Source organism: Pinus tabuliformis, chromosome 7 (assembly GCF_031772625.1).
Source record: "Pinus tabuliformis cultivar Carrire ecotype Pingquan chromosome 7, CPIR1, whole genome shotgun sequence".
NCBI classification, from domain to species: domain Eukaryota; kingdom Viridiplantae; phylum Streptophyta; class Pinopsida; order Pinales; family Pinaceae; genus Pinus; species Pinus tabuliformis.
The window spans coordinates 1,549,199,797-1,549,219,618 of NC_142293.1; the positions used below are offsets into that span (position 1 = coordinate 1,549,199,797).

The 19,822-nt window shown below is 36.7% G+C and overlaps 2 pseudogenes; one reads left to right on the forward strand and one right to left on the reverse strand.

Moving 5' to 3' along the window:
- Nucleotides 1-7,570: 7,570 nt before the first annotated feature.
- Nucleotides 7,571-12,540, reverse strand: LOC149253801 (benzyl alcohol O-benzoyltransferase pseudogene; annotated as a pseudogene).
- Nucleotides 12,541-19,155: 6,615 nt separating this feature from the next.
- On the forward strand, nt 19,156-19,482 carry LOC149253802 (DEAD-box ATP-dependent RNA helicase 15 pseudogene; annotated as a pseudogene).
- The last annotated feature ends 340 nt before the right edge of the window (nt 19,483-19,822 follow it).

Consider the following 19,822-nt stretch of genomic DNA (forward strand, 5'->3'; position numbering starts at 1 on the left):
GAAGCTAGCATTCCATGGAGAGAAAAGATTCTTATTGCTCAATTAAGAACTAACTCACATCGCAATGGAATTGGAAAACATTTCATTTTGGAATGTGATGCTTTCATAGACAGTCACAACCGTATTTTAATATCGATTCTTTGGCATTGTCTTTTCAATAATGAAGAAATTGTTAAAAAGTTGAATCACCTCATAGTTAATTTAAAAAATAAAATGATTAAATTATTAAAAAAAAAAAAAAACTAGACTATTTCTAATTTAATAAAAATAAAAATTTCATTTCATTAACCCCGCCAACCATCAACTCGGAATCTCCACACCTACAGCCTCCTTGTCTTGTAAAACATGACGTTGGACTGCTGATGTAGTGTATCAACTCAGAATCTCCACACCTACAGCTTCCTTGTCCTGTAAAACATGATATGGACTGCTGATGTAGTGTATCAAACTCAGAATCTCCACACCTACAGCCTCCTTGTCATGTAAAACATGACGTTGGACTGCTGATGTAGTGTATTCTTCCATCACAGTCTGACAGTCGTATGGGGTGTTATAATTGCGACCGACTTTTAATCCCTCTTTTAAGCTTTTAGCACATAATTGCAATGAAAAACAATTAAAGAATTCGTTTTTTATATAGTTGTTTAACTCTATCTCGAATAAATTTGAATAAAGTATCACGAGGTCACAATTTCCATAATAGAAATTCTCACCGGGTTTACATAAAATCTAACTAAATTTTTTGGAAATTTGGTTTATAGGTTTTCAATAGAAAATAATGGAAATTTTGGCAAGATTTTGATAGAATGTAGTGGAAATTTTTGGAATATGGATTATAGCTGTCCACCTTCACAAATTTAGGTGTTGAATCCATTTCCACCATCAAGAAAGCTATTCAAACACTCCAACAACCAAATTAAAAAAAAAAAATCTGACTCGATTCTCACAAGAAATTTGCCGTCCTCTCTAAATTTTGCCCTCAATATAATGCTAATTTGAACATGTAATATTAAACATATAAATATCCACACATATATAATTTGTAAGATGTGGGTTTTAGTTTTCATTAGTTTAATGATTCAAATCTATGGGAAGAGTTGAAAGTAAAATGTAATAGTAAAAAATATCCCTTAAACCCTGTAACTTCTAACGCCTACCTTCCATACATACAAGGTGTCACGGACAAGATAGCCAAAATTCTCAAGAATAAAGACATCAAAACTTCATTCAAACCCCTGTCAACTATCAAACAAAATATGAAATCTGTTAAAGACAGCCAGGATCAGCTTCAAGGGAAAGGTGTTTATGTCATAAACTGCTCATGTGGAAAACAATATATAGGGGAAACTGGGAGGTCTGTAAGGATAAGACTCAAAGAACATAGCGCTGACATCCGTAAAGAAAGAACTCGCTCTTCTGCCCTAGCTGAGCATGTAGGAAAAACTAACCATCACATATGCCTCGAAGAAACCAAAGTCGTTGCTAAGGAAGAACACCATTTCAAGAGAAAAATTCGTGAAGCTATTGAAATCATAAAACATCCTAGTAACCTTAATAGGGATGGAGGCTGGGACATTAGTAAAAATTGGAACTCTCTGCTTAAAAAAAGTTATCCCTCCCAACCCCTACATCCCCCTTCTCCCTCCCATATTTCCTTGTCTTAACTTGCCCCCCCTCTCTCATCCTTAATATTCATGCTTCCGTTAGAATTGTCGACCTGTAGCTACCAAGACTTACCTTTAAATCTTAAATAATTTATCCAGTTTAGAACTCAAGATTTCCAAGAAATTTCATATTTAAAAATCAAATTAAAAATTAAATTAAATAATAAATCAATTTATATCTAGGTCAATAAAACAATATAGACTAGATTAATAAAACATTATAAAACCTAATATATTAACTTTATTAATTAAACAATATGGTTCATAATTGAAAAACAATATAAAACGATATTAATTAAACATCATATAACTATACAAATCTGTAATAATTATACAATTCATAGGAATATATATCTAGGTTTATTGAACTATTGAATCTAAGCTAATAAAACAAATATATATAACCTAGAGTATTAATCACAGTTAATTTAACAATAAGCATCTAAATTAAAAACAAAATATGACTATACTAATTAAGCAACAAAGATCTATATAAATTATACAATACAAAACTTAATTAATTATACAATATTCAATATAGACTATATTAATAAAACAATATAGACTAAATTAATAAAACAATATAAAATCTAATATATTAACTTTATTAATTAAACACTGTAATTCAAAATTGAAAAAACAATATAAAACTATATTAATTAAACATCATATAACTATACAAATATGTAATAATTATACAATTCATAGAAAAATATATATCTAGGTTTATTAAACTATTAAATCTAAGCTAATAAAACAAATATATAAAACCTAGAATATTAATCGTAATTAATAATAGGCATCAAAATTAAAAAACAAAATAATACTATACTAATTAAGCAACCAAGATCTATATATATTATACAATATAAAAACTTATTAATTATACATTATTCAGAACAACGTCTCGGCGCGTCCCTTATGAAACCAGTTAATGAATATTAATAAAACAACATCATGTACAGCAGTAAGACTAGGTTCAGGGCTATTCAGTTAATAAGTTAGAAATAATAAAATTTAATAAATTATTAAATGATCAATGGTCGGCTAAAAATTTCCCAGCTGTCATCCTTCACCATATTTATCACAAACTCATTTTCCTCTTCTCTGTATATCAAGTCCTGATGATGAGTCTTGCTCTAGACTCGAAACGTCGACAAGAAAAAGATGAACACTGTGGATTATCCGAATCCAATCTCTCAAAAACCACTCCACAAAAACCTGCAATCCAAAATATCCCTTAATATATCAAAATCTTATACAAATTATACCAAAATCAAAATGTTTCATTTAGCATTAAAGTTGTTTTTTATTTGATAAAAAATCATTAAATAAGAATTAAAGTAGAATATATAATTTTAAAATTTTGTTGTTTGGTTAAAAATAATTTAACATATAATTTTTTCATTTTATTATAATAAAGATACGACTTAAAAAAGAAAAAATAAACTTAAATGGACATGTTTATGTAGAATTTAACACCATTTCAAAAATAACTTTATAAAATAATTTAAATTCCCATGTAAAATCCAATCCTACATACATAAAATACATGAACTTACATGAACTTGTTATGCCTAAAATAGTTAAATGATATATAAGATAATGTGAATATTTCTTTAGAATGTTTTGTTGAGATGTATATTGATATTGAAATGAAAGAAACATGTAAATGAACATGTCATTCACATAAATGAGCACAATTTATAATGTATGAAATTTAATATGGTAGAAAACTTAGTTAGAAAATGAGCCTATGCTTTTCTCTCTTTTTTGTAGATATGAAATGTACCTACAAACAAAGGGGTACTCACTATGGAATTTCCATGGACATTCTAGCCTAAATGTCAACTACATCATGTTTTTATGCTTCAATATCCTACTCCTAGATGCTCTGCTTAACTATGAAATATTAACAATACCAAAAGAATGAAACCCTTCTCTAGCCCCACACGCTTATGTAATGGGATATGGCATCATATTCACTTAATATCATGATGATTAGGCTTATGCTAAAAACAAATTCCTAATCTGAAAAATGACTGAGGTGATTTTTGCATTGTTGGAAATTCTATAGTGTGCATAAAAACATTAAGGGAGTAGATCTAAAATCACCAAGAATTGACCCAGAAATGTGTTGTTTGATGCCTCAAACTAGCTCTAGAATGTTTGTCCATATATAGTTGATTCCTAGTTGAGATTGACTCTAGTAAAAACGTTATGGATAGGAAAATTCTAGATAGAATCATGTATTGGATTATGACAATACATTTGGTGTCAATTTTTTCATCTTCCTAAAAGTTTATATGATAATTGTCCTCATTCACCTATTTGAAGAAAAGGGGTTAATCTTGTGAAAAGAACACTATGATGGGAGTTGTACCATTATCTCTTTAGAGAAAGAAGCAATTTCATAAAACTACAAATTTTGTTTATGATAAGAAATTGGTCCCCTATTTTTTCACAATCTCTCAATTTGTAAGATATTCACTACGTTATTTTTTCTTTGTTATCATAATGTTATATTTATAATTTATCAGTTTTATATTAATAATGTTTTGAGTTACTACAAAATGTGGTTTTCATTTCAAATTGGAATAGAAAATTGAGATGCTTTTATTGGATAAATAAATATAAAAGAAGCGAAAACAAATAAAAATATTCATTTAAATTTGATAAATATAATATTTTTGTTCAATTTTCATATTGAATCAACTTTATTCTCTTCTCTCTCAAAGGACCTAAACGGAGAACATAAGAGAAAATTCAAAATATTTTATGTTTTTGATGGTTAGAGAAGGAAATACAAACTGATACATCATAGAAACACACAAAATAATGGGTAGAAGCTGGACATAATTTATCATTAATAGAGGAGGTTTCTTTGGAGGAATTAAAAGGAAATCTCTCTAGTTTTATGATAAAAGATTGGGTTGGGACACCTGGACTAGGTAGTTATTTTTGGGATTCTTAAATTTAATGAAAAGTGAATTGTGGTGGGATATATTTTGAAAAATCTTGTTGATTTTCCTTATTTTTAGCTTTCTAGGATAAAATATTTTACTGAATACATGACGAAATTTATCCTCCTCCTTCTCCCTAAAGTACCATTTGGCCTTACATAGAATTTTCTCTTTCAATGTTATGTGTCAAATTTCATGTTACACTTATGTAATTTTGGACTTCTACAAAACTATATATTCTACCCACACTACCTAATGTACTGGTCCTATGTGTTGTACTCTATAAGACCTTCTTGTTGGTTTATTAATCCAACATGAAAGGCTCTTAGAGGTTCAAATTTTGCACATTCACTATTAAATAAATGTGCATATAGGGGCATAGATTGATCCTATATGCAATATTGGCCACCTTCTCGAATAATTCAAAAGGACTATGCAAAAGAGCCTTCACCTTCCAAGCAAGACCTTGCAACCTTTCCTTGTTCAAATGCAACTAAACTATATCACCCATCTTGAATGTTTTCTTAGGTCAACACTAATATTATCAGTCCTTTCTTGTGACTTTGTCAATTTCTTCTTTACTTGAGAATGAATATACCAATCTTTTCAACAATTTACTCTACTTTTTATGAATCTCCTATGATATCTTCCATCACTCGTCCTTATTGTCCATATATAACACCCAAGAGTAATGGTTGAAAATAACTAAAGCGGGTTTTAAAAGGGGAGTTAGTAGAACATAGGACCACCTTAGTATAAGAGTGTTAAATATGAAATCAATTTTTTATCCAAAGTATTTGATACTTATGATTATAACCTATTATATGTTGAACACATGCCATGTTGATTACTTCCACTTTCCCATCTATGGATGTAAAGATATAGATCTCTTTAATTTAATTCACACATTCTCCCAAAATATTTTCCAAAAGGCTCTAAGAAATATGGCATCCCTATCTAAGATTATTCGTGTTGGTATACTAAAGAACACCTAGACCTTTTCAAAGGATGTGTTTATTGTTTCTTTTCCTTTGATGGCCATTTTACATGGCATAAGAATGTGCATCTTTCGAAATATCAATTACCACAAATGGGTAGTCACGTCCTTTCTTTGTTCTTGGTAAACCACCCATAAAATCCATGGAGATGTTATCCCAGGGCTTAGTAGTTACACATAAGGAATGACGTAAATATTTGTTTTTTATTGCGAGGCTTACTAATACAACAAAGTGTGCATACTCTAATATATTAAGCTAGATGATGCATTCTAGGCCAATACAGATATTCTATTTGTATAGCCACTTGTATTTGTCTCCATTTCGAAAGGCTTTTCAAACTCCAACAATGCAAGGACTAGTGGTTGACTGATATTCTATTCCATCTCATTGAAAGCTTTCCCTTGATTCTTCCCCCACAAGAAACTCTTAATGTTGGCTATTATGGTATGAAGTGGCACAACCATAGCTAAAAATCATGGTATAAACTTCCATAGATATTACAATGCACTATGCGACATTAGTAGGATCTAGCCACTTGAGTATGGCCTCAATTTTCATGATATCTATCACGACCTCCCATCCATCTCACTGAGGTTCAAATCTAGTAAATCGACATGTTAAGCTCTAGAAAAGAGTGAGTTATGTGGCTCTCTTTAATGAGTAATGTGGCATACATCTTAAGCTTTTGAAAAGAGTAAGTTATGTGGTGAGATAAGATGGAGCGTGATTTCTCTCTATGGGCAATCTTTAATGCCCTTAATTTTTGTCAAATAGGCTTAGCTTGAATGCTGGGGTGGAATAATGATATGCTCCCATCCCAAATTCAAATCCAATAAAATAACATGTTAAACTCTGGAAAACAATAACATGTATGATACTCTTAAATGAGTATATAATATGACATAAATATTAAACTCTTAAAAAAAATTCTATATAATACTCTTAAATAAGTATATAATATGACACACATGTTAACCTCTTGAAAATCATAATCTATTTAGAATTCTAAATGAGTATATAATGTGATTTTAATATAGTACCAATAACTTGACTATTACCTCTAGAATAAAGAAGAAGCTAATTTTACTCTAAAAATAAAAATAAAATATAAAATCCTTTCACAACATACAATGAGAAAGAGATAAAGTAAAATAAAAGATATATTGATTCTCATGACTCCTAATTGTCAAGGTTCACCATTTTGCATGTTTAAAACAATTTTCGTATTTAATAACTTTCTAGATACACAATTTTCTTCATCGTAATATTTTACTTGAATTAGAAAAGGCCAATATGCTTGGACCAACCAATTGCCACAATGGCTAAGCATTAAATGCCATCGTTACAGTACCTTTTTCCGTTTCTCATTGCCTCGTACGCAATTGAGGAAGTTTTTAGTGCAGCCAATTTTCTGGACGCCAAAGCGTCAATGCAGGAAGACCTCTCTTGGTACCACGTCAATTTTTTATTCAAATAACCAGAGCTCAATGTGAATTTATTTATGCGGGCAACAGTAGCTTAGATTGCCGTTTTACATGATTAATTTTATTCAAGTAACAGTCGCTTAATATAATTAAGCTTAGAGATTGCTGTTTTACAGCGAGGAATGTAAATAAGGGAAGCCGTTCTCAATGGCTGCATCGATTTCTGCTCGAAATATTCGCATAGCGGCAGGCGGCAAGCATACGGGAACCACTATGCCTTCCACACCATTGTTATTTCGGTACGGGATGAAGAAGCTCGACAAGCCAGCCACTGTACCCACTCCACTTTCTGCTGGGCCGCCGTAGGCTGCTCTTCCCCACCCGAAATCCACATCTTCAAACCCGATTTTGGTACAGTCCGACACCACATAGGTGCCAACTACTGTAAACAGAGGGCGCCCTCTCAACTCCATCAAATCGATCACCGACCGCATGTACTCGTCGTTCACACCCATTTTTGCTTAGCGGATCAATTTCACAGCGAAGGACAATGGTTTGCTTGCCAGTTCTCCTGCGGTCGTCTTCGCGCATGGCAAACTGATAGCATTGTCATAGAAATTTTTGGGAAGAGGCGGGTTGAATCTCGCTCGGGCATCCAGGGTGAATAAGAGCCGAACTTCTTGGTCCACTGGCAGTTGGAGAGCCCTTGTTCTCAAACGCCACAAACATGCCGATAGAGCCTCAAATGTCGGGCACTTGCCTTGCCCTACAGCTTGTCTGTTCAGCGATTCAATCTCCTTTGGCCCGAAAAAAAATGATTCGTGAACCATCTCGTCCACATTCATCACTTCGCCGTCCTTGTCTTGGATTTGATCATATTCGTAGTGGGGGAATTTAACTGCAGGATTGGTCCGTGGTCGGAGGAGTTCTCTTTCCCAAACTGGAAGAACCGAAGGCCTGGTCTGACCCTTGGCCATTTCACCCAGAGCTTTCAAGAATTGAACGAGGCCAAGGGCGTCGCTCATGGTGTGATTCAAACGAAGGGCGGCACGTGAAGAAAACAGAATTTAGACTGGAATATGAAATGAATTCATCAGAGAATGAAAGAATTAACCTGAATGAGAAGGAGGGGAGAGTTGGTAATATTTTGTGAGCCTGGCACGTCGTGCAGCAGATCAGCCCAGCACGGGAAGTGTGACGCCCTCGAGTAGGGCACGACGGCGGGTGCGTTTTGACACGACGACGAGCGGATGGGCGAACCTCCGACACTTGGGCGGATCCGACGATGGGCGGACCCGACGGTGGGAGGGCGACCCATGGGCGCGCGCCCTGCTACACGATGGGCAGCAGCATACGACGGATGGCGGAACGATGTGCGACGAGCTTCGGACGACGGACGGGCGGATGCGACGAACAGCAAGGTAGCGGGCAGCGTGCGACGAAACAGCAAGCCGCGGTTGCAGTGCGACGGGAGGTCGACACAATGCGACGAGAGCTTGTGACGAAAGATTGACACTTGGGAAATAAACTAAGTGTTGAGTTCGGTTTATATGCGTTGCCAAAAGAAGTGAAGCCGAGACGTTATTACAGAGGTTGTGGGCGTATGTGACGAGTTATAGGGGTCAGCCTTAAGGCTAGACACCCTTCCATAAACCCGCAATGGAGTACGTATGAGCACGAAGGCTTTGGGCTCATTTGGGCAACGAATAAGCACATAAAACATATTATATGGAGGTGTGTACACACATATACGAATATGTGTGGTTAAACATAATAAAATATAATATAATAATATGATACGTGGGCTTTACAATTGTTGCCCCTCGCATTCTACATTGTTGTTTGCAATTGTTACTCGGTTTAATTGCATATGGAATGTTAAAGAATGGTTTATGATGATTCATGAAAATTAATGCTTACACATGGTTATAAGTTAACGGTTAAAGTATGTTTATATCGGTTAAGGCGTAGTCCATATGTACAAGTATTAACGAAAAGAATGTACACGGTGGTGCCGCACCCCGCCGGGCACGGAAAAAAAGTTACCGTAGACTTGGGGGCGTGACAGGTGGTATCAGAGCTCGGTCTAGAGCTGGTGAGCAGGGTTGCTCGTAAAGTTGGAACCGGGTGTTGTAACGTTGGGCAGACGTTACTACGTGCTGGTCATACGATTTGGGCACTTGTCAGGTGGATAAGTGGAACTGCGTATGGACAGGTATACACGGTCTGGGCGTCTGAACGAAGTACGAACTGGGGAAGACGAGGTACAAGGCATGGCAGGTTTGGGAGAAGGTGAAGGGAAGCTCTTGCTTACCTTATGCAGGTTGAAAAGGTTGAAGGAAGAGAGGCCCCAAATCCGAGAAGAACTTGAAGTCTTGGAGAAAAACATTGAAGAAGAACTTCGTCAAGTCGGTTGGACAATAGAGCAAGGTAAAGTTGTAGATTGTGCAGCCCGAGAAGAAGAAGCCGTAATAGATAAAGATGTTGTGGACATGACTACGATGGAGGCAGAACTTGAAGGTGATCAAGTTGAACCAGGCTCGTGCAGCTTATCGACATGGATGGGTGAGGTCACTCAGATGGAGGAGCCTCATATTGATAAAGTAAGTATTGGTACTTGTGTTCCATTTGAGCATTTGGTAGATGGACCGTGTGCAGTGGAAGGCAAAACCAGTTTGCCTATGCTATGGAGGATCTTGCCATGGATGACTATGATGGGACCTTGTATGGAGAAGCAAGGGTTGTTACCTGCTCAAGGACTTGTTGAGGTTGCTTGCTACCTTGAGATGGAAGGTGCAAGACCCCGTGACAAGGGAGGAACTTGATGATCGTTGTGGATGATTGGGTCATGTTTTAGCCACATGCCTAAGTGCCCGGCATGACTCATGGACTGATTGAAGGGCACACCTTTGGGTGGACTTCTCATGGCCGAGACCGAGAGACAGTCTTGTTGGACACCTTGGTGGAGGAGCTGTGATGGAAGGGACTCGTGATGATGATGCTTAGATGGACTTCTCATGGCCGAGACCAAGAGATAGCCTTGATGGACCTTTGATGGAGGAGCTCATGATGACATGAGATCGTTGTGACTTTGGGACATCATATATGGTGGACTTAGAGGTCTGATGCATTGAGGAGCTGAGGTCAGATGACTTTGATGCAGTATGGGATGCATGCTTCCGAAGTACATGCATGGGACATGGCTTGGAAGAGTGACTTGATGAGGAGGACCGATGAGACAATTTGAGGTGATGGGGTCATGATGATGATGATGGTGCCTTGGTGGATATACTTGGGCATGTGTTGAGCCGAGACTCAACCACTTTACACACATGATGATGTTGGGATAAATGTTGCTGATCATTTGTAGCACATTGACACCAACACTTCGTGGACAGCATGTTGCAGATGAGGTGGATGGAGTTCCATGGACCTGAGCATGGATTATGGGAGTTGATTCTTGATGAGTCAGGGATGTGACAGGATGCTTTGAGGAACGACTGATGGTGGCATGAGGATGTGCATTCTCATGGTTTGGACGTGACGGTTGGACTAGCTACCCAACTAGTTCAGACATGAGGACATGTAGTGTGAAGAGATGTGTTATCATTTGTTGGAGTATCATGGCAGCAGTTCACGTGAGGACGACATATGGTGATCAAGATGACTTCCCGTGGATGATGATCTTGGTGGAGGGCTACCGAGATGATATGTTGTCGAGGACGACAACGACTTCAGGTGGAGGAGAGTGTGACGCCCTCGAGTCTCGGGCAGGCGTGCACGATGGGCGGGCGCCCTCGTGCACGACGGCGGGTGCGTTTTGACACGACGACGAGCGGATGGGCGAACCTCCGACACTTGGGCGGACCCGACAATGGGCGGACCCGACGATGGGCGGACCCGGCGATGGGCGGGCGACCCATGGGCGCGCGCCCTGCTACACGATGGGCAGCAGCATACGACGGACGGCGGAACGATGTGCGACGAGCTTCGGACGACGGACGGGCGAATGCGACGAACAGCAAGGTAGCGGGCAACGTGCGACGAAATAGTAAGCCACGGTTGCAGTGCGACAGGAGGTCGACATAATGCGACGAGAGCTTGTGACGAAAGATTGACACTTGGGAAATAAACTAAGTGTTGAGTCCGGTTTATATGCGTTGCCAAAAGGAGTGAAGCCGAGACGTTATTACGGAGGTTGTGGGCATATGTGACGAGTTATAGGGGTCAGCCTTAAGGCTAGACACCCTTCCATAAACCCGCAATGGAGTACGTATGAGCACGAAGGCTTTGGGCTCATTTGGGCAACGAATAAGCACATAAAACATATTATATGGAGGTGTGTACACACATATACGAATATGTGTGGTTAAACATAATAAAATATAATATAATAATGAATATACGTGGGCTTACATGTTAATAAGTGGGTCGGCCATAAAGTGAAGCAACCCCCTTGTAAACATAGGGAAAGCATGCGTATATATGAGGAGAGATGGAGCTCATTCTCTCCATCAATCTTCGCTCACTCTCCTTCGCATAAGGACAAGAGAAGTGTGAAAACCTTAGAGAGGAATGCGCATTCCTCATGCGCATAAGGTTAAGGTAACTTCGCATGTTTTGGAGCTTGGTTATATGGAAGAGGTCACGGTTGAGAGCAGATTTGTACACGGTCTTGGTGCAGAATTGTGTGAATGTCTTGGTGACCCGTGTGGGTGCCCGTTCACGAACAAAGGTGCATAAATTGTGTATGTAAAAGGCAGATTGCCTTGATTGTAATATTTCTAAGTGTTGGCCGAGGACTTTGCCCGGCACACTTGTGTATTGATGTATTATTGAAGGTTCATAATATATTGATTATTCAGGCAAACTTGTTCGGGAGTTGCCCCTCCCATTCTACATTGTTGTTTGCAATTGTTACTCGGTTTAATTGCATATGGAATGTTAAAGAATGGTTTATGATGATTCATGAAAATTAATGCTTACACATGGTTATAAGTTAACGGTTAAAGCATGTTTATATCGGTTAAGGCGTAGTCCATATGTACAAGTATTAACGAAAAGAATGTACACGGTGGTTCCGCACCCCGCCGGGCACGGAAAAAAAGTTACTGTAGACTTGGGGGCGTGACAGGAAGGGTGGGTGCAGGTCTCCGAATTCCTCCATAGAAATGTCGGCATCAGCTTCCACAAACAGCACGCCTTCGCTCGTGCAGTCGACAACGTGCTTGCCGAAGGGCGCGTCTCTCAATCTTCCGGCAAAAGGATAGTAAAACACCAAAACCTTCGCCAGCCCCTCTCTGAAAACTCGAGCGGGATCCTCACCTTTTTTTGAAGGATCGAAGCGATAGAACTGAACGATGGGAATATGAAATCTCAGAGTCGGTTGATCATCTATATTGGAAAGGTATGGCAACCCTTTCGGAGTAGGCACGGAAGGAGCGACGAGGACAGCCGGCTTTCTGGTGACCTTCATATTCAGAGCAGCCATTAGAACAAGGCTATCGATAATTGCGAAAAGCCTACGAAGCGAGCACAAAATCAAAAGCCACCAGAACATAATGCACTTCGTTGCAGACTCAAGGCAAAGGAATTCGAAGATGCTGAGGCCTGCATTTGGTGAGACGATTTATAAAGTTCGAATTGGAGCTGACCGGTTCAACCAATTCTAAAAACATGTTGAATTGTGTCCCACGTGGATATCTGTCTTTCCAGTGTCCTAATGTCTCGGGCATGAATGTTAACGAAATGATTAACATTGATGGATTTTGTTTAAAAAAATTTGTTGTAAATTGTTGTTAAATGTGATGTATTTGGTTTTAAAAAAAAATTGTTGTAAATCTTTTAAAGGGTATGTTTCATTCATGTAATTTGTATATTTTATAACTAGCATTTGTATCAGATGTTGCAAAGGAAACGCCGTAAGGCATAAAGTGCGGAAGAATAACAACATCAACATGTGAATGGACGTTGTTGAAAGCGAAAGTATGTATCATAACTTCAAACTACATGCAATGATATCTTTCTGAGTATTCAGAGCAAAAAATGTGAAACAAAAATGGTTGTCCATCTTTATTCAATATATATTTATGCAGTGTAATGAAGTGTAATGAAGTATGTGGCATCACAAACCCACAAATAACATAATAAGTGCTACCAAAGAACACCTTACATAAATCTAATGGGATTATGATCACATTCTACTTCATCTTCAAAAGGAATTGAGATGGAAAATTTGACCATGGAAAAGCAGGACTTCTATCATGTGGGCTTACAACTGAATCTACTGGTGAATTTCTTCTGAATTTGGCTGCACCAATCCATCTTGCCCCTGGTTGATTTCCATCACAAACAACAGAACTAGTGTTTGTATTGTCAAGTCTAGAGGAAACGTGTTGCTCAGCCCTAGCAATGTTTAGGTCTGTTTTGTCATTGCCTGTCTTGGGCTTCGGATTTATGGAGTCTATCTTGTCAGATTCATCTCTGTTGCTGCCAGATTTAATCACATCAGTTGATTTGGTTGATACTGTAGATGGAACCACTCTTCCAACATTGTTCATTTCTTTCTTAGCATCTATTGTTGTGTCCGGTCTTAATGAATTGCTTCTAGGGACAATGACAGGAACTATATCAGGTCTACTTAAGGTATGAAAATTTTTTGTAGGCTGCACTGTTGATGTACTGTTTTTCTTTGGAGTCGAGACATATGACAGTGGACCTGAACTTGCAGGAAGATTCTTTTAAGAAAAGGCTATTCCAGCTCCATTGAGGTGTGCTAGAAATACCTTCAGTGGTTACATAGCAGTAGCAAAAGCAAAAAACATAACTTACTTAGTTTCTTCAAATAATACAACCAATAAAATGAAAGCCAGAAATAAAAAAAGGAACCCAATACTATAGTCCAATTAGCTTGTTTATGCTACAAAATGTTTTGTACTAGTCCAATAGTAGCGAGTCTTTTAGTATAAAACAAAAAAAAAGAAGGAAAATTCAGAGAATGCAAAGCTTAAAAGATGAAACATACTACATGCAAATTAGGTAACATACTAGTTACCGATGTGGTAGCATTTGGTTCCTTGATTCCTGACTCTGTACTGTGTGACAAGGAAAGCCTCACCATATTGGTCTTTAAATTATTATCTAATTGCTGGACAAAGGGACGGCCACTAGAAGCCAATTTTGCTTCATTATGGCCATTTGTTCTTGATACATTTCCAGCAGCATATGGCCCCACCCGCTGGAACACCACAAATGACACCTTCAATGTAATTATCTTTATACTAGGACCACAGAATACAATCAACAGAAGATAAAAGTCATGGATACATATAATCAATGCATGGATTGACAAAAGGATACCACTTATTCATACCGAAATGTCCACAAACAAAAGGTTAAAGATGCATTAAAAATTTAAATATGAAGCAGCCAAAATAGAGATTCTATCTTGTAATACATCAGATGAAGCAGCCAAAATAGAGGTTCAATAAAGCACTAAATTGAAAATTTTAAGATGATAAAATCAAAGTGCAAAGTTATAAGGAGGCAACTGAAAAGTAACTCATGCTGCAGGGAGTATTAGGGAAAATAGCTTACTTCAGGTCAAACAACGAATACATATTATGAGAGGAAGTTGCAGAACACCCACTCTCTGTTACCAGAATCAGAAAATGAAAAAAAAAAACACAAAATAGGTATGAAATAACGTTTGGGTTATGTTACAACCAAGACGCCAAATTGGAAAATAATAACATGGGCTTCGGATTTCATTCTTCTTGTAGTGTAAAAAACATGAACCCATGTCCCCTCCTCAGTAATGTACAAATGTAATGTCAAGATGAGAATAGGATCAAGAAGATGCTAATAGCATAACATAGGATAGGTCTCTGGTAGATTCTGTAACGGTATAAACTAAGAAAAGAACACGACATGTTACAGGCGGTTTAAGCAAGAAAGCATCACAATAGTCAAATGGGACCCTATAAACGATTTCAGGTTAACAGAGCAATCTACATTATAAAATCATTATCCCTGAGATAGACATCTGTATAAACTAAAAAAATGATTACATAAAACATTTTGATGTTATATAGGAAATTTAAACAACAGAGCATCACAATAGTCAAACATTATAAACTACTTCAGATTAACAGAACAATCAACATTTTATTAAATCATTAATCCTGCAATGGGACATTCTAATTACAACTAACATGACCATGTCTCTTATACTCCCAAAAGAAAAGAAAGAAAGGCAATAAAAGTCTTACTTACTGTTTTGGGTTCCATTAAACTGTACATACCATTGATTAGTTGAATCATTGACAGTGTCCACTTTAAAACCATTAATCTTAAATTATTAATCATATGTCCCAATAACATGCACTTTCTAAGCACTCAATGCACAACCAACTTCATATGATATCAGCCTTCAAGTACAAAAATTTTATCAATCCCTAAGAATTGCATAATGTTTGGATTTATCAAGAAAAAGGGAGAACTGTATCACATCATTTTAATATACAATAGCACTAACCCATAATAGATACCCATTGAACAAGGCAAAAGTCAAAAAATATTAATGAAGTAAAGCCATTTTGCATAATATTATTCGGTAAATCTTTTAAAATTATGATTAGGTAAATCTTATTATTTTATCCTTGTTCAATTGATATCTATAATGATATATGTGTAAAAATTACTATAACATAATATGATAAAATGGTTTTTTCTCCCTTCTCCATGATAAATGTAATCTTTGTGGAAATACATGATATTATATGAAGTTGGTTGTGCATCCCCTAACTGGAAAATTCGCATCATTAGGTTGTATTAAGAGTGAACGTAAAATGGAGACCATCTATGATTCAAATAATGAATTGTATGGGGAATTCAAAGAACCTCAATACAGTAAGTTAGATTTTCATTTTTTTTTGGATTTATTAGAGACATGGATTATATTAGTTAAATATGAGAAATGCCCCATCTCAAAGGTAATAAGTAATAATCTAGTAAAATCTAGATGTTTCTCTTAACCTGAAAATGTTTGTTGCACTTCATTTGAATATGTAGAGGCCCTCTTTATAAACTTATTCCTATGACATCAATAACATATTCCTGTGACATCAATGCAAAATTTATGTAGTTTAGATACCAAAAGCCTGACCAGAGGAGTTGCTTCTAGTTTAGCTCTTGTTCTCAGTTCTATTTCTTTTTAGACATTTTATTAGTAGATTAGTAATGGATTCGTATCTACAATATATTTTGGAAGGGTGATTGTTCGAGTTTTCTTATCACCTAAAAAATAGCCCATTTCTTGCTACATTCTTGCTCCCGTTCCTATCTTGACACGAAAATTGTACATTACCAATCAAATTTATATGTATAATATATGCGGAGAGACAAGAAAGGGTTTCATTTTGATTCCCTGAAACCCTCTAGGCCAATTTATAGTTGCATTCCTACTACCCATTTTGTTTCCCTTTTCCCATTCCAGTAAACCTAGCATAGATATCTTCACAATTTAGTAAATTGCACACACATTATTTGGTTTTACCTTCTCTCAATATGACATCAATGTGAGATTCATGTAGTCTATGTTACCACAAGCCTGACCGAGAGACCTATTTCTAGTTTAATTCATGTTTTCATTTCCATTTCCTTCCTGACATTTTATTACCAGATTATTGATAGATTTTATGTATAATATATTTTGGAAGGGTAATCTGTTTAGATTTCTTATCCTCTGATATTTATTTTACCATAAACTTGACCAAAAGCTCCCTTTTTGTTACATTTTTGTTCCCATTCCTATCTTGACCGTACAATTGTACGTTACTCATAAATTTTATATGAATAATATAGGCTGAGAGATGAGAAGTGGGTTCATTTAGATTCCCTGAATCCCTCTGGAACGTCTACCATTTTTCTGTTAAGATGGTTAGAGCCCTGTAACCAATTTATAGTTTTGTTCCTATTTGCCTCTGTTTTCCTTTTCCCATTTCAGTAACTTAGTATAGATGTCCTTACAACTAAGCAAATTGCACACATACTATCTAGATTTACCTTCTTTCGATTATTAGTTTCTGACTTGAGGTAAGATATTATCCCTGAAAGTCACTGTTGCATAAGTCACTTTCATCTTTTTAAAAAAACCTTCTGAATGTGATTATGTTCTTTTAGGTTTTAGTCTCTAAATCTCTTCCATTGGATCCTTTATTCAACCTTCAAGTTGGCTCTCTGATCTGCAGTACATATTTTTTATTTATTTCATGAGTGCGTTGTAAATCCGTGGTTAACATTGTGTTTCAAACGAATGGGCAGAAATAAGATGTAAGATGGCGACATTTACAATAATCTTGTATGCATAAACAATTTGACAGAAAACAGGCTTCATACAAATCCATCCTACAATAGCTCTGATAATATTTTGGACATTTTGTTGACTGCTGGATTTTAAGCCATAATATTACTGGAGTTTGACTGTTTTGACCGATTCAGCCTCTAATAAATTCTCCCATCACTGAAGAAAATGTGAATCATACAATCCGGATCGCATAGAGAAGAAACCGTGATCTTGTTTGGCAGCTAGTCTTTCAACTTGAGTTGCAAAATGTGGGTTTGCATGAGTAAGCTTGGGCATATGAACTCCAAATGGATCATTCTTGCTCTGTAAATACCAATAAATCTTGGATGAGTATCAAAGGTCAACAGATTAACACTCCAAACCTTAAAACCCTGAAAGGCTACCTGAAATATGAGTTGTGAGAATTAAAGTAAAACAAATGGAACTTTAACATGTCAATCACACTATAACAAGGGTCTTTTACTTGCAAATCTATTCCAAACACCAAAATTTCAGCCTTTTACTTGCAAATCGCTTCCAAATAACAAAATTTCAACTTTTTACTTGCAAATTGATTCCAAACACTAAAACTCCATAAGCCGGAATTGGTGATTTGAAATGAAAAATGCGCACAAAGAAATGATGGATGACTAATCTTAAGACAAGTTCCTACATTGAAATCACAGAATGGGAAATCGTGTGGGAAGCAGTGGTGGTTATCTCTGCATTAGGTAGTTGATTTATAAGAACATCATCCCCATTAAAGGCAGAAATTACCGATGTCATAGGCACAACAGCAAGTGCTACCAACAGGGCATGCATAACAGTCATCGCACTTTGCTGGAGGTGTGACTGGAGAGGGAGGGGAAAAGTATTCAGACAGAGATCACACTGACTTTTAACCGGAGAAAAACCCTCTCAGGAATTGAAAAAATCCAATGTATATTCATAAAAGACATGCATTTGCGCGCTTGTCACTCATGGCTTCCAGTTTAAGTTGCTACAATGATATATTGTTAATTCTCTGTTCGGCTTGGTCTCCATTATTCACGCACTATTTTTGCATTTTCAAACTTCAGGGAGATGACAAGTGTAAAAGAAGTCATAACTGTCAAACAAGCTAAATGTAATGTTTGTTCCCTTTAGTCATACCTCAAAGAATATATTATATTCAACGAGAAAGAGTCTACATATCTGCTATGAATCTATTCACATTATTCATGCGCTATTTTTGCCTTTCTATTCACATTATTATAAGCGTAGAAGTAGTTTCAAAGTTGAGACATTTTAACATTAACTTCAATAAGAATCAGGTACACAAATTTTACCAATTGAGGTCATGCATCTGACACATAAGAACAATCGTGACTCCCATAAACGAATGGGAAAAAATAAGATGTAATATGGTGGCATTTACAATAATCTTGTATGCATAAACAATTTGACAGAAAACCGACTTCATACAGATCCATCCTACAACAGCTCTGATAATATTTTGGACATTTTGTTGACTACTAGATTTTAAGCCAGATTATTATTGGAGTTTGACTATTTTGAGCGATTCGGCCTCTAATAAATTTTCCCATCACTGAATAAAATGTGAATCGCGCAATCCGGATCGCATAGAGAAGAAACCATGATGTCCTTGATGTCCTGGATTTCAACCAGGTGGTTATATTTGTGAAGAGTGTGAAAAGGGCTTTTGAGCTATCCAAGCTGCTGGTGGGGTGCAGCTTTCCTTGGACCTGCATTCATTCTGGAATGCAGCAGGATGAAAGACTGATGAGATACAAAAGTTTCAAGGAGGGGAATAAGAGGCTTCTGGTTGCAACTGATCTGGTAGGCAGGGGAATTGACATTGAAAGAGTTAATATTGTTATCCACTATGACATGCCTGAGTCTGCAGATACTTATTTGCACAGGGTTGGAAGGGCTAGGCAGTTTGGCACAAAGGGTCTTGCAATTACCTTTGTTTCTTCTGCTTCTTCATCAGAGGAGGATATGCTGAAGCAGGTTCAAGAACATTTTGCAGTTGATATCAAGGCACTCCCAACACATATAGAAGCATCAACATACATGCCATCATAGCCATTGAAATCTGCTCTGGTGTCTGCAATAATTGTCCTTCTCATTCATCTCAGTTTTGGCATGGTCTGGTTTTGTTTTCTGTTCATATGCCTTACCTTCATATGCTGGTTCTTCTACCAAATTTATTGCACTTCTAAATTTAGAAGAACCTTTCCTCCTCTAACTTCAATTAACAATTTTCTCTTCTACTTCTACTTGGGATATTTCTGCTTATTTTCAGGCCTTTACAAAGGCAAAGTCCTTAAATTAATGCCACCATTTCTGTTGCATTGTGGGTTGTAAAGTGCAGAAAATCATGGACTATTTTGTTCAAAGTTTCTTTTAACACATTCTAATCTCA